The 15,492-nt window shown below is 39.9% G+C and overlaps 1 long non-coding RNA gene across 1 annotated transcript; it reads right to left on the reverse strand.

Moving 5' to 3' along the window:
* Window positions 1–2,989: 2,989 nt before the first annotated feature.
* On the reverse strand, window positions 2,990–5,579 carry LOC145593546 (uncharacterized). Its single transcript, XR_014102763.1, has 3 exons — window positions 4,678–5,579; window positions 3,356–3,445; window positions 2,990–3,272 (listed from the first exon to the last, which is right to left on the reverse strand). It is a non-coding gene; the product is annotated as an uncharacterized LOC145593546 (long non-coding RNA).
* Window positions 5,580–15,492: the final 9,913 nt, after the last annotated feature.

Below are 15,492 nucleotides of genomic sequence, written 5' to 3' on the forward strand. Positions count from 1 at the left end.
CCGCCGTCTTCTTTGGTGGGTAGAAACGGGACAAGAAAGCCTTTGTGACATCATCCCATGTCTTCAAGGAATTGGGCTTCACTTCTTTGTTTAGCCATTCCAAAGATATTCCTATGAGAGAGAAAGGGAACAACTTAAGGCGGATAAACTCTTGAGAAACTCCATTGACATTGATAGTGTTGCAATATTTTTCAAACTCCTTAAGATGGTTCAATGGGCTCTCGTTCTTTGCCCCACTATATTGTCTCCTCTGAATTAGGGTGATCATTGCCGGCCTAATTTTAAAATTGCTTGCCGGTGTTGTAGGTGGAGCTATGCCGCTCTCATACCTATATGCACCGGGCAATCTAAGTTCCTTCAAGGCAACTCTTGAATTACTTCCCATGGCTAGGGATCTAAGCACACAAAACTCAAAGAAAATGTTAGTAGCACGGCTACAAGTGTAGCCTAAAGTGTAAAATCTTTTTGTATTTTGCAAATAAAGTGGAATAGACTCAACAACAACATGCACTCAAAGCACCATTCCCCGGCAACGACGCCATTTTGGCGGGAAGGAGAACGGTAGGTCGTTGGGCTACCACCCCACCCAATCAAACAAAATTTTTAACTTAACAAACCCCTATTTAGTGTAGCGGTAAGTCAGGGTCGAACCCAAAGGAATGGAGGTCAAATGCACGATGCCTAAGTTAAGCTATTCCGAAATCTAGAAGGGGTTTATGGTAGAAACTAAGGCTAAGCTAGGCGATGCAAAAGGCTTGTACTAAATGAATGCTAAGGCACTAGGGGAATGGATCCACATGCATCAACGATGAAGTTCAATCAACTTGGGGAATTAACCAATCAAGTCAAGCAATGTGAGGGAAAACCGAAATTGCAACCAAGAGAGTACATCAAGCTATTCTCCTAAAGGTCTAATTAGCGTCAACTACATCAAACACTAGCTAGGAAACATCACAAGATATCTCAATCGAGTAAATGTAAGCCACAAATCAATGGTCCGTATCAATGTGAACTCACAATGCAATCTAGTGTGAATAACAAGGGTGATCAAGCCTAATCAAGCACACACATGCACAAAATCAATCAACTAATTTAATCTCATTATCAACTCAATCAATTTTCCCCCAAATTAATCTCAATTCATCATCAAAACATGCTTCACCACTACCCTAGCAAATAAACTACTCACAATCCATAAAGAACAACAAAATCAAAACTAAACTAATCATCATGCCCAAATTCATCAATTGACATCAAATTGAAACCAACAAATTCAATCAAATCAATCAATCTATCAATTAACCAAATCAAACAACAATACTAATGAAATCAAACAATGAATTGCATTAAAGAGTAAAGAATCCTTACAAACTTAATAGAAATCAAATCAAATGAAGTAATCTTCAATCATCAATCATCAAACCCACACTTTCTCTCGCTAAAAATGCTAAGACCAAATGTTTTCTCTCTCTATTCCTTGAAGATCTAATCTTCTCTCTATATATGGAAAGAAAATAACTAACAATCCCAAGAGGAAGTTGGGAAAGACGTCCAAAAATAGACCCACGTCGGTGCGGGCGCTCGAAGGAGAGAGAATGGTGCGCACGGGAGCACACCCAGACAGGTGCGCCCGCACGCACCTGATGTGCGGCCGCATACGACAGATGTGCGGCCGCACACTCCTCTAGTGCGCCCGCACAACCCTGGGTCTTTCCCCCTTCTTCTCTTCGTCCTAGCTCAAGCAGTGCACACATCCTAGGTGATGATGATGGAGGACAAAGTAGGCAGAAAATTTCTTGAATTTCTTGAAAAGTATAAGCCATGAGGAAGGCCTATACAAAGCCTTGAAGCTTGCCCCTTGGATCCACCTTTGACTTGAAGCTTCTTGCACCATCTCTAGGCATGAAAACAATGAAAGCTCATAGAGAGTAAGATCGGGAATTCTTGGATAATCAATTACCACCTATAAACAAAGGATAAAAAGCAAGTAAAAGGAAAAACAGCAAGTAAACTAGAAAAAGCATGAAATAGAGAAACTAACTACAAAAATCATAAAATGAAGAAAACAAGAATAAAACTAAGGAAAATTGAAGAAAATAGAGATAAAATGAAATATAAATCATCCAAAAAGGAACCAAATGAGTGCCATAAATGTCACTCATCAAATTCCCCCAAGCTAAACTTTTGCTCGTCCTCGAGCAAAACAAAGCAAGAAAGAATGAGGATGAAAATTTTATTGAAAACGAAAAAGAAAGACTCAAGGTAAGAATATACACTAAAACTCACTATCGTAGGAATCACGGTTGTTTTTAGCTACAACAAGCCCTTTAAACCCCAAAGTCGCCTATGTGGACGAATGAGGTCTCGTAAGGGTATCCGAAGAGTTTGACCCATAACTCTCCACCAAACATCAATGAGGCAAACCATAAAAATAAAAGAAAGAAAATGAAATAAAATCAAACCTTTGCGAAATGAACCAACATAAAGACACTAGGCGAAAAAAGGGGTTGGCCACCGGTTCAAAATCCCCCTTTGCCACCGGTTTTGAACCTGTGGCCAGTGGGGGGGTGGAAAAACCTAGGTCAAAAGGCCACCGGTTCAAAACCGGTGGCAAAATTAAGTATTGCCACCGGTTAACCGGTGGCAATATTTACTTTTGCCACCGGTTAACCGGTGGCAATATATTTACCGCCTTTTTTTAAAGAGGCTATTGGCACCGGTTCTTGTTCAAAACCGGTGCCTTTAATGGCCAAAAAAAAAAAATTTTTTTTTTTTTTGTATTTTTTGCACTAAAATTGATATATATACACTAACATATATATAAACTTACATATTTTCATTAAAAATGCTGTAAAATTCCAATTTTTGTCCAAAAAAATTAAAATAAAATACAAGTTTAATATTACAATTTTCATCCAAAAAATTAAAATACAAGTTTACAAAAATACAACAACAAAGCTGCTGCAGCAGCCTTGCGAGGCAGCAAAAATACTGTAAAAATCCAATTTTTGTCCAAAAAATTAAAATAAAATACAAGTTTAATATTACAATTTTCATCCAAAAAATTAAAATACAAGGTTACAAAAACACGGCAACAAAGCTGCTGCAGCAGCCTTGCGAGGCAGCAGCAGTAGTGTTGCAAGGCAGCAACTTCTCTGTTTCGTTTGATTTCAACTGTCTTCTCGGCTTGCTTCTCGTCTCTCTCTGCCACATCTTTGTTTTCTTCTTTTCCTCACTCCATAAGCACTCTCCAGTTTCAGTTGTTGGTCAATCTACAGGGTATACTTGTTAATATTGCTCACAAGAACAAAAATGAAGACAAGCAAGCATGAGCAAGAGGAAAGGGAGAGTGAACCTCTCAATCGATCCACGAGCAGCCATACTGCTTACACTAACTGGGGGCGAACTTGGTCAGGGGCTCCACCTGAACCAACGGAAAGTCCTCCTGGCAAAGGTGCAGGACGATAAGCAAGCAATCATACGGGTTTGACTGAAACACCTTGCTTCAAAACAAAAATAAAAGCATGTAGCTTCGAGAAAAGCTCATAACATAGGTATGCTCTACAAACCGGCCAAACAAGGAGACATAACCCACTAAGTACTCTGACAGATACGCCAAACACATGACAAAATTGTAAGTTCAAATGGGATCAACATATACCCATACCATAAAGTCCATAATAATATATCTAAACAAATATATACCCACAAAATCAAATTAAATGACAACCAATACAATATTCACAATACATCCACAAATCAAACTACTGAAATTTCATGATTTAAGTATCAAATACTCAAAAATACTCCCAATTTCAAAATTTCAAATACTCCGTATACCAATAATTCATTCTGTATATTCACAATTCCACAAGCTCAAATTAACAAAATCCTAGATCAATCGTACATATGAAATATATGCTTGTTTTTAGACAGCCTTAACAACATGAAAAATACCTAGCATCTGTCATACTGGCATAGAGAAAACAACAATAAGCTCAATTGATTGCAGCAATAAGGTTAAAAAAAATGAAAAAAAAAAAAAACATTTACCTAAACATGTTGTTGAATTCATCAGAAACAGGAACAATTGCAATATAATCCAAGCTTTTCAATTTAAACAACTCAAATTTTTGCTTTGAAAATTACATAAGCAATATAAATCTGACAATAGCAATTACAATTAAATCTTTTGAGTAAAAAATACCTACAATCGAACATCAGGACATTGAAACCCACTTTTGGCAAGGTAATTCAGAGTTCCACTACAACAAAACATGTAGACTACCTTACCTAATTAATTAACTAACAAATTTGATGCCAAATTATATAATTTAAACCAAATATTCAGAAAAATCAACAGGAAAAACCAGTAGCACTTATAAACAACCTTTCTCACATACCCATTTCAAACCCATAATCTGAACTAAGTGTAAATACCTAGATTATCCCACAATCCTATTATCCCACCATTAAATTCAATCAAAATTTGTATAATTCAACATTGACAACAAAAAGTTATATAACAATTTGATTAACACATGCATGTGAATAACTGTCGAATATCTCGCTCAATCAACATAGTGTATGATTCAATTTTGTATTTAGAGGCACAAATTGATCCTTAAATTGAAAAAAAATCAGAAACTCTAGATCACTAATGGAAGAACAACATACCTTCATGAATAAATCCACCACATCTGCAAATAGAAGGCACCACCACCGCCAATTACGATGGTCGCGGAGAGAGAGAGTGAGGCGAAAGGAGATTATCATCAATTAGGCCCTAAAATTACAAAAATAATTTTTCTCAACATGAAAAACATAAATTACAGTTTCTTATCTACTAAATACAACAATTAAACATCAAAATTCAAATATTCAACATGTATTTCGACAAAAAACCAACAACTTAAACCCAGAATCATACAACTTGATTATAATTTAAAAAAGCCGAGAAAAAAAATCAAAAAAATCAACAACTTAAACCCAGAATATTCGAGAAATAACGAATTAAAATCCCAAATTGATTATAATCGCATAATTAAACCCCAAAAAACGCATGCATTACTTAAAAAAAAAAAAATTAATAAAACTCATGAAACATAATCCCCAAAAACCCAGAAAACCCAAAAAACCCAGAAAACACGAAAAAAAAATCAAATTAAAAACAACTAAGAAATTAAAAAAACCCAGAAAAATCAATTAATTAAAAGCTTAGCTTCAGTAATTCTTTGGAAGAGAGTGCGGTGGTGAGAAGACAGTAAGAGCTGCTCTGTTCTTCTTGCGTACTGGCGGCGGTTGAGACGGCGGCGGTGGTGAGATGACAGAGCAGGAAAGAGATCGATGAGAGATCAGAAAATCTGGAGATGAGAGAGAGGAGATGAGATCGAGAGGAGATTAGAGAGGAGAGGAAATCATAGAGGAGAGGAAATCTGGAGAGAGAGAGAGGAGCTTCGATCTGGTTCGATCTGGAGAGGAGCTTCGATGAGAATGAGGAGAGGAGAGGAGGATCAGGAGAGGAGAGGAGAGGAGAGGAGAGAATGAGGGTGGATGAGAATGAGGAGAGAGAGTAGGGTTTGGGTTTACAAGGAGAGAGAGTAGGGTTTTTTTTATTAATAAAAAAAAAAGGTAAAAGCCACCGGTTCAAACCGGTGACAATAATTATATTGCCACGGGTTTAGTTTGAACCGGTGGCAAAAACCTCCCCTCAAAATCCCGCCTATTTTTCCCCACATTTTGCCCACCGGTTTTTAAAAACCGGTGGCCTTAGGGCGGTGCTTATCTTCTTTTTTCACCTAGTGAGACTACAATGCAAATGAATGACAATCTTTCTCAAGTAGTTAAGGTATGCACGTTTCAAGATATCAAAGTTTGATTGAAACATAGGGTATGCTAGGCATAGGAACTAGTTATCATAATTCACTTTCATCCCAAACAATTTTACCGCGTTCTTCCCACTAGTCTCAAATCTCCCTTTAGTGAGCGTCCCGATGATTCCCCGAAGGAACCGGAAAAAGAAATGTTTTTAGGCTACTCGACATCTTGACTATGCATCCCCTTTCCGTAGGCAAAGACCCATGATGCCCTCCCCCGAATAGTGACTCAACTATCTAGGTCGAAAGGTCTTTCCCAAAGGTTGTAACGTTAGGAAATAAGGGTGAAGGTAGGCTAAAAATTTGAAATTTGGTGGTTTTCCTAAAAATGAAGCAAAGAATGGCCAATTCTTGGAATCACAATTAAGTAATCACCAATCCAAACAAAAATACTCACACCCCCAAGCTTATTCAAAGCTATATACCACAAACATATACACAAAAAGCGTGAGAACGCTTCCCCCCAAGCTTAAATGGAGCATTGTCCTCAATGCTCAAAAAGGGAGAAAACTCTCATCAAAATATTTTTAAATTTTTCATTTTTCTCTTTTTTTTCTCTTCTTTTTTTTAGTGCTTTATCCTCGCCTCTTTTAACTTTGGACGGCGTTTTCGATTTTTGCACTTATTTGTCCATGCCTTTTATAATATAAGACGGCTTTTACTCATACACATTTGCCATTATTCACAAGGAAATCATAACACAATCTTGCTTTCATAAGAACCAAACATTCCGACTTCTTCACCACAAACTCCTCTAGTGCGCCCGCACAACCCTGGGTCTTTCCCCCCTTCTTCTCTTCGTCCTAGCTCAAGCAGTGCACACATCCTAGGTGATGATGATGGAGGACAAAGTAGGCAGAAACTTTCTTGAATTTCTTGAAAAGTATAAGCCATGAGGAAGGCATATACAAAGCCTTGAAGCTTGCCCCTTGGATCCACCTTTGACTTGAAGCTTCTTGCACCATCTCTAGGCATGAAAACAATGAAAGCTCATAGAGAGGAAGCACGGGAATTCTTGGACAATAAATTACCACCTATAAACAAAGGATAAAAAGCAAGTAAAAGGAAAAATAGCAAGTAAACTAGAAAAAGCATGAAATAGAGAAACTAACTACAAAAATCATAAAATGAAGAAAACAAGAATAAAACTAAGAAAAACTGAAGAAAATAGAGATAAAATGAAATAAAAATCATCCAAAAAGGAACCAAATGAGTGCCATAAATGTCACTCATCAAATTCCCCCAAGCTAAACTTTTGCTCGTCCTCTAGCAAAACAAAGCAAGAAAGAATGAGGATGAAAATTTTATTGAAAACGAAAAAGAAAGACTCAAGATAAGAATATACACTAAAACTCACTGTCGTAGGAATCACGGTTGTTTTTAGCTACAACAAGCCCTTTAAACCCCAAAGTCGCCTATGTGGACGAGTGAGGTCTCGTAAGGGTATCCTAAGAGTTTGACCCATAACTCTCCACCAAACATCAATGAGGCAAACCATAAAAATAAAAGAAAGAAAATGAAATAAAAACAAACCTTTGCGAAATGAACCAACATAAAGACTACAATGCAAATGAATGACAATCTTTCTCAAGTAGTTAAGGTATGCACGCTTCAAGATATCCAAGGTTGATTGAAACATAGGGTATGCTAGGCATAGCAACTAGTTATCACAATTCACTTTCATCCCAAACAATCTTACCGCGTTCTTCCCACTAGTCTCAAATCTCCCTTTAGTGAGCGTCCCGATGATTCCCCGAAGGAACCGGAAAAAGAAATGTTTTTAGGCTACTCGACATCTTGACTATGCATCCCCTTTCCGTAGGCAAAGACCCATGATGCCCTCCCCCGAATAGTGACTCAACTATCTAGGTTGAAAGGTCTTTCCCAAAGGTTGTAACGTTAGGAATCAAGGATGAAGGTAGGCTAAAAATTTGAAATTTGGTGGTTTTGCTAATAATGAAGCAAAGAATGGCAAATTCTTGGAATCACAATTAAGTAATCACCAATCCAAACAAAAATACTCACACCCCCAAGCTTATTCAAAGCTATATACCACAAAAATATACACAAAAAGAGTGAGAACGCTTCCCCCCAAGCTTAAATGGAGCATTGTCCTCAATGCTCAAAAAGGGAGAAAACTCTCATCAAAATATTTTTGAATTTTTCATTTTTCTCTTTTTTTTCTCTTCTTTTTTTTAGTGCTTTGTCCTCGCCTCTTTTAACTTTGGACGGCGTTTTCGATTTTTGCACTTATTTGTCCATGCCTTTTATAATATAGGACGGCTTTTACTCATACACATTTGCCGTTATTCACAAGGAAATCATAACACAATCTTGCTTTCATAAGAACCAAACATTCCAACTTCTTCACCACAAACTCCATCAAGAATGATCAATTGCTTCACAAAAACCAAGAAAAGAAAGAAAATGAAACAAAAGGCCAAAGATCTAAAGATGTTGCTTGAAAAGAAGGGATAAGGCTCAAATGTTTGCAAGAAGGCAAATGTAAACCCAAAAATAAAGAAAATAACAAAATATAACAAAAATGAAAATACCACCCAGAAAAATGTGCCTTTGTCCTTCCTAGATAGTTCGGTCTCGTTTTTGAGAATCATACATCAAGCTTTATTAGATTAGGTTTGCATAGTCAAGGATCCACGCCGCTCATTCAAAGAATGTTGAAGGCTAGAAAAACAAGTAACCTCACAAGGATGTGGCAAAAACTCACTAATGGTGTCAAATCAACTATAAGAAGCAACTACCAACGTACCACAAACAAGTAGAATCCGGCTTCATGATCCCCCTAGTTCAAACCAACTACCCTAGCATACACCTATCCTAGAGTCAACCGAACATAGTCCCAAACCGTGCATACCTTTACAACCTAGGAAGAAAATCATGGAAAAGGCAAAGTCCAATGTGCAAAGTCCAATTCAAAAGAAAAGTGAAAAATAAGGCCTTAAAATCATACCACAAAGAAAAATGAAAGAAAATAAAAGAAAGGGAAAATAAAAGAAAATAAAAGCAAAGTAATGGAACATAGAAAAAGGAAAATAGGAGAAATAATATGAAATGGACTAGAAGGCAAGTTAAACACATAAGAATCCCAATTGACAAACAAGTGATCGATCGACATCATCGTCATCGATCCCAAATACATTACGTGTTAACAAGCATCCATCCTCGAACCATTCAACTTCCCCTAAACTAATCCTATTCTATGCAACCAAGAAAAATAAAGAGAAAAATAAGATAGATCTCACCGGCTCCAAGCTCAGCAAAAATTAATGAAGCAAGTAGAAACCACCTCGTTGCATTCCATATCCAAAAGCTTCTTCAAGAAACCAAGTAAGAAAAGGAAAATAAAAGAAACTATAAACAAAGAAAATGGTTAGTAACTTCAAAACAAAGAAAAGAAAACAACAAATAAAAGGAAACTAAACTAAGTAAAAAGTATATAAAACTAAAGGTAATAAAAGCTAAACTAGTCAAAGAGTAAAAAGAATAAAAGAAAGGAAACTAAAGAAGCAAGAAAGTAACTAAACAAACTAAAGAACTAAACTAAACTACAAGATTTGGATTCAAGGGAATTTGATGGTGAATGGTGAGTGAGGAGTGCGTACAAGTGAGGAGGGTTTGAGAGGGAGAGCGTGAGGTAGGAGATGAGGAATGAGGGAATGAATGAAAGAAGAAGGAAGAAGAAATAAAAGGGAACGGCTACAGGGGGTGTGCGGCCGCACTTGTAGCTTGTGCGCCCGCACACGCAAGGTGTGCGCCCGCACATACCTGATGTGCGGCCGCACCTTGCTGTGCTTCTCCGTTCGTTCTTTTCCTCTTATTTTTGATACTCACTGACCACTTGGGTGCGCACATGAATCATGATGGTGATGAGGAACACCATAGGCAGTAGCTAAAAACATTTTTAAAGAGCTCAAAGTTAAAGATTCATGTGCTCACCACAAAAACTCACTAAGTATCAACTTCCTCCAACCTTTGAAACATGAAATTCCTATCTTACCTCTCTAAAATTCTTACCCCTTTTACCTATAATTTCGATTGGAATCGAACAAAATATGATATGCGCCATGAACACCTTCCATTCACCATGCATTCTTGAAGAAATCCAATCTCGCAAAGTTCATCCTAAAAATCCAAACAAGTAGAAAAGTGAAAGCAAAGAAAAAGTAATGAAAGAAACAAAAACAAGAAAACTCAAAAATCAAAAAGAAAAGTTAGAATCTCCGGGTTACCTCCCGGGAAGCGCTTGCTTAAGGTCCTAAGCTCGACCCTTCCTCCAAATCATGGAGGGTCAAAGAACACCACCTTCTTCAAGGTAGTAGAAAGAGCAAATTCCTCTTCAACTTCTAGCAACTTCTCGTTGTTGCTTGATAAGCTTTCATACAAAGACCTTTCAAATGCAAGCTTTACTTTCCTCAACTTCTTTCTCTTTCTCTTTCTCTTTTTCTTAGAAGCTCGTGCTCTTTTCTTTGCCTTATTTTTCTTCGTAAATGGTCCTTCACCATCTAAACTCATAGAAAGATCACCTTCATCTTGAGGATGGAGTTCAAACCAATGAGGAATATCAACTTCCTCCTCGTCCATAAGCTTGGGAATCATCACTTTATCTTCACTAACCTTCTTGCTATCACAACTCAAAAGCACATCATCATAATTCTCAAGAAAATCGGTATGTGAAGAATCAATAGTGCATACATCATCAATAGGGCGAGGGGAATTAACACACATAATTCCTTTTACAAGGGACAAAGACTCATGTGTTGGTTTCAAATCAAAACTTTCCTCATTCTTACCAATTCTCAAGGTAATAAGACCTCTCTTAACATCTATCAAGGCTCCCGAGGTGGCTAAGAAAGGCCTTCCTAAGATGATAGGGATATGGTCATCTTCCGCAATCTCAAGCACAATGAAATCAACGGGAATGGTGAACTCTCCTATCTTGAGAGGAACATCCTCAACTCTCCCCTTAGGAAACTTGATAGACCGATCGGCCAATTGAAGGGTCATATTGGATGGAAGAAGTTCACCTAGCTTAAGTTTCTTAAAAACGGAATAAGGCATGATACTAACACTAGCACCAAGATCACAAATAGCATTTTGAAACAATTTTCCTTTGATTTTGCAAGGTACGGAGAAATTTCCGGGATCCTTCAACTTTTGGGGTATGTCATTTTGAAAAAAGGCACTAAAGCACTCCCCTAGATTCGCCGGTTCCACCAAATTGCAATCTCTTTTACCGCTCAAAATTTCCTTAAGAAACTTAGCATAGTTTGGCATTTGTTCTACAACATCGGTAAAAGGAAGAGTAAGATGAAGTTGCTTAAGCATGTCGATGAATTTCCCAAATTGCTCATCCAATTTATGCCTATTGTGCTTTTGGGGGTAAGGAAGTCTAGGTTTGTAAACCTCATCTTGCTTCCGCTCTTTCTCCTTAGGCTTATCATTGGAATCCTCACTCATCTTGCTAGGCTCTTCATTCTTATTCTCCTCACTCGAATCATTCTCCTTTTCACTCTCCTTACTCTTCTTAGGAACACTCTCTTTAAGGACCTTACCACTCCTAGTGGTCATAGCACACATTGGTTCCCTAGAATCAACTTCTTGTGAGGGAAAAAGAGATGGACTAGCACAATCTTTCAAAGGGTTGGCTAGTTGAACAATTTGGTTCTCAAGCATCTTTCCATGAGTAAATAGAACCTCAAACATTTTGTTACAAGACAATGTGAATTCATTCAACATCTTAGATTGATCCATCATGAAATTTTCTAGCCTATTCAATTGGGATTGTTGAGTAAAGAAATCATCACCTTGGCTTTGAGTCCTTGGAGTAATTTGGGGTGGGGTATCTCTTTGAACATCATTTTGAAAATTTCCCCTACCTTGATTACTCCAATTACCCTTACCATGATTTTGTCCGGAATTTTGATTATGGTTACCATAACCTTGATCATGATCCCCATATTCTTGGCCATAGCTTTTATCATTACAACAAAAGTTGTTATGGTTACCACAAAATTCTTGAGTCACACGGTTACCATTACCACTCTTTTGGTTGTAATTATCATAGCTTCCATTATTGTGATAATTCCTATTCCCAACAATCTTTTGAGCATTAAATCTAGGTCCAAAATCATTATTATCATCACAATTCACATGCACATTCTCATATCCATCATATCTATCACAAGGAACATTGGAGCAATTAGAAGCATCATGATCATTCTTTCCACACATATCACAAACCAAGCATTCTCTAATCATGCAACAAGAAGCAAAAGGAGGGTTAGAGTAGGAAGATGTACCTCTCCCCTTAAATTGGGAGGGAAGACTAGAAGCTTGTGAAGGACTCTCGAGCTTATTCTTGAGAGAATTCATCTCCTTTCCTAACTCCGAGACCATTGTGGACAATTCGTTGATGACATAAGATTGATCGGTTGAGAAACTTGTGCTTGCCGATTCCCTCTCCACATCATGCCAATCCATGTAATTCCTTACCACATCATCTATTACATCCACAACCTCTTCTTCCGTCTTGTTCATGATTGGCCCTCCGGCTCCGGCATCTAGGCTCGATCTACCTTGAAAGCTCAAACCTCTATAGAAGATTCAGATCACTTGTGTTTCGGGGTTTTTTGAGTCCCTCGGGAGAGTTACAACACTAAGACTGGTCGCTCACTTGGATGCCTGTACCTGCAAAACAACGGAGCACCGAATGGTCGGTGGTCCGCCTCCGAAGCTTAAGTTAGTCAAAGTTCGAAGAATAAGGTGCGGAACGTAAAGGATATGTGCTCGGATTCCGAGCTCAAGTGTACTGTACCCTTGGGGGTGACAGTTCTAACAATGATTGGTAATCACTGAGTGTAAAGTGTAAAACGTCAATGTCAACGTCAACGGGTAAAAAAGTATGTGTGTGTTCTGTAAAATCCGAATAATTGTGTACCCCATAAATGAGGAGGTCAACTCCTACTTATAGGCTTCTCGAAAAGCGTGCACTTACTAGGGTTTTGTGCAGCTTGGCAGACCTCGGGATTTGGGCCTAAAAGCCGCCAATCCCAGATCCTTTTATCTGTCTGCTACGTGTCATTCCCTGATTGGTCCATGGTGGCGCCCCTTTCAGTGACACGTGGCGGACTCTGAGTGGGCCAACTGGCCTTGGGTATTTTTACCCGAATCATTTGCCCCTCACAGGTAACACGCGCTTGACACGTGCTGCCTGTGACAGGTGTCGGCATCCGGTTGGTCGGATTCAAAAAATTACTGAGGGGAAAATTTTAGGGTTTTTAACCTTTCTATAAATAGAAAGTTTTCACCCCCCTGGAATTGTTACACCGTTGCGAATCTTTGGAGAATCTCTGACTTTTGACTTTAAGAATCTCAAAATTCCCCAAGTATTCATCTTTCAAGCATCCGACACTCGGCCTACTTGTCCGACCGTTCTTCAGTCGACCAAGCGTCTCTTTTACCCTTCTTCTAAAGGTAACGCCTGTTTCTTCTTTTATTTTTTCATTTTTTCTTTGTTGTCGAAAAAATGGTTTCCCAATCGCATGCGGCACAGTATAGGATAGTGATCAGCCGGTCACCGGGGACGGCTGAATCTAGAACTTGCAGTGCCGACTGCTTGGCCAGCGACTGTACTTTGCGAACTTCTCCGAATCCGACTGGTTTCGTGTCTGTGCAGGACACAATGGCCAGAACAAAAAGAACAGCAAGATTATCCGACTCTGACAGATCTTTTTTCCCGTCGGACGGATCAACTCTTTATTCTGACGGCTCCATGAGGGTGCCTCGAAGTGAGGTGTCAGAACACCCTGATAGCCCTTCTTATCTTCCCCCTACCCCCACCTACTACCATTCGTCCACTTCAAGCGGTACTCCTAGTGATAGGATTCTGGAGGAGGCGGATGAAACTTATGCAGCCGGGCCTTCTGGACAGGCGCCGGAAGAGAGTCTAAGGGAGGACCCTGCCGGCCCTATTTGGCAGTCCCTTAGCTCTGATGACAACTCTGATGACGAGTCGGCCTCGTCATCTTCTTCAGATAATGCTCCTGCCTCTTCAGGGGAGGAAAGGTCAAAATTAAATGATGCTAGGGAATCCCTGGCAGCTGAGAAGGGGGAATCTTGGGCCGAGCCGAGCGCTTCCAGGCGCTTGGAGAAAGCCCCCTATTATCATCATGTTTCGCAGAGCAGGCGGAACACCATGGCAAACGACCTTGCAAATTTTAGACGCAAGGTTGTGCTGGGCCATGGCTTTACTTTGTGCGTCCCAAATAAGGACGACACTATTACTTGGCCGAGCATGGCCAGCTACCAAGACCGAGCATTCGGTTGTTATGAGGAGGCCTTTCAGGCTGGCTTGTGCTTCCCTCTCCATCCGGCTGTGGAGAGAATTTTGGATGGATACCAACTTGGTATCTGGCAACTTGTACCCAATTCCTGGATAAACATTCTGGGGTATGTTGCCGCCTGCGAGATGCTAGAGGTGGAGGCGAGCTTTGAAGCATTCGCCCATATGCATTATCTTAGCAGGGTGCCTGCTAGGGGTGGCGAGGGCTGGTACACCTTGACTACTTGCAAGGGGTACATGATGGCTGTCGGCAAAGAGAACAAGTGGAAAGACTGGAGAACTAAGTTCTTTATGGTCAAAGCTGCCGACTGCCGCCTGAACCAAAAGTATAACAGGTGGAACAAGGATCCACCTCTCCTAGCAGGCAGGGGTGCATTGCCAGCTCTTCCTAGACGAGCAAAGGAGGAGATCATGGATGCGGGTTTGTTTACCGTATCTGTGAAGACGAATGATGTGGGGGACAAAATAGTCACCCCCCAAAGCTATCTCCCTTTGTACAAATGGTTTGAGGAAGGGACATTCTTGGCCGCTTGTGGGCTAAGTACTGAGATGCCGAGAGGTAGTCGGTCGTCTGTTTAGTATGCCATGTTTTTCTTGTCTTCACTTGTTACATGTTTCTAACACTTGATTCTTTTTTGCAGACAAAGCAATGGAGAAACTCTCGGCCTCCAGGAAGCCGGCTGTATCTGCTGCCAGATACAGATAAAATGCCCTTAACAGGGCGGATGCCACCACTGCAAGGGTGGAAGGGCAGCAACCAGCCGGTACCCCAGGGGTGAGATTTGCATACTCAGCACCCACCTGATTAATGCCGAGTTTGTGCCGAATGTTTTCTGACCTTGTTTTGTCTTCAATGATACAAGGTACCTCCTCTAAATCCCCGTCCAAACCATCCGACCCTAAGCTCCAAAAGACTAGGGCGGGTGATGTGAGCGCATCCGGCCTGAGTGGCCGGAAGCACGTTGCTCATAAGCCCAAGAGGCCCTCAGACGCCCCTGCTGGTGAGGCGAGGTTTTTGGGGGAAAAACCCCCCTCCTTTTCTGGTAAGGAGAGGTTTCTGGGGAAAAGACCCGCCTCTTCTGCTGGTCAGAAGAGGTCTCTGGGGGAAGAGGAGTTGGACGAGGGCGACGGTAAGACCATTCGTCCTCCCTTTCTTTTCTGCAGGTTATGCATAGTATTTTTTCTAACTTTTTCATCTTGCAGTTCCTGTGCAGAGGCCGACTGTAGTTCAAATGGCCAAGTCCATGCTGAGGG

This window comes from Chenopodium album, chromosome 19, assembly GCF_948465745.1.
Source record: "Chenopodium album chromosome 19, dcCheAlbu1.1, whole genome shotgun sequence".
In the NCBI taxonomy this organism is placed as follows: Eukaryota; Viridiplantae; Streptophyta; class Magnoliopsida; order Caryophyllales; family Amaranthaceae; genus Chenopodium; species Chenopodium album.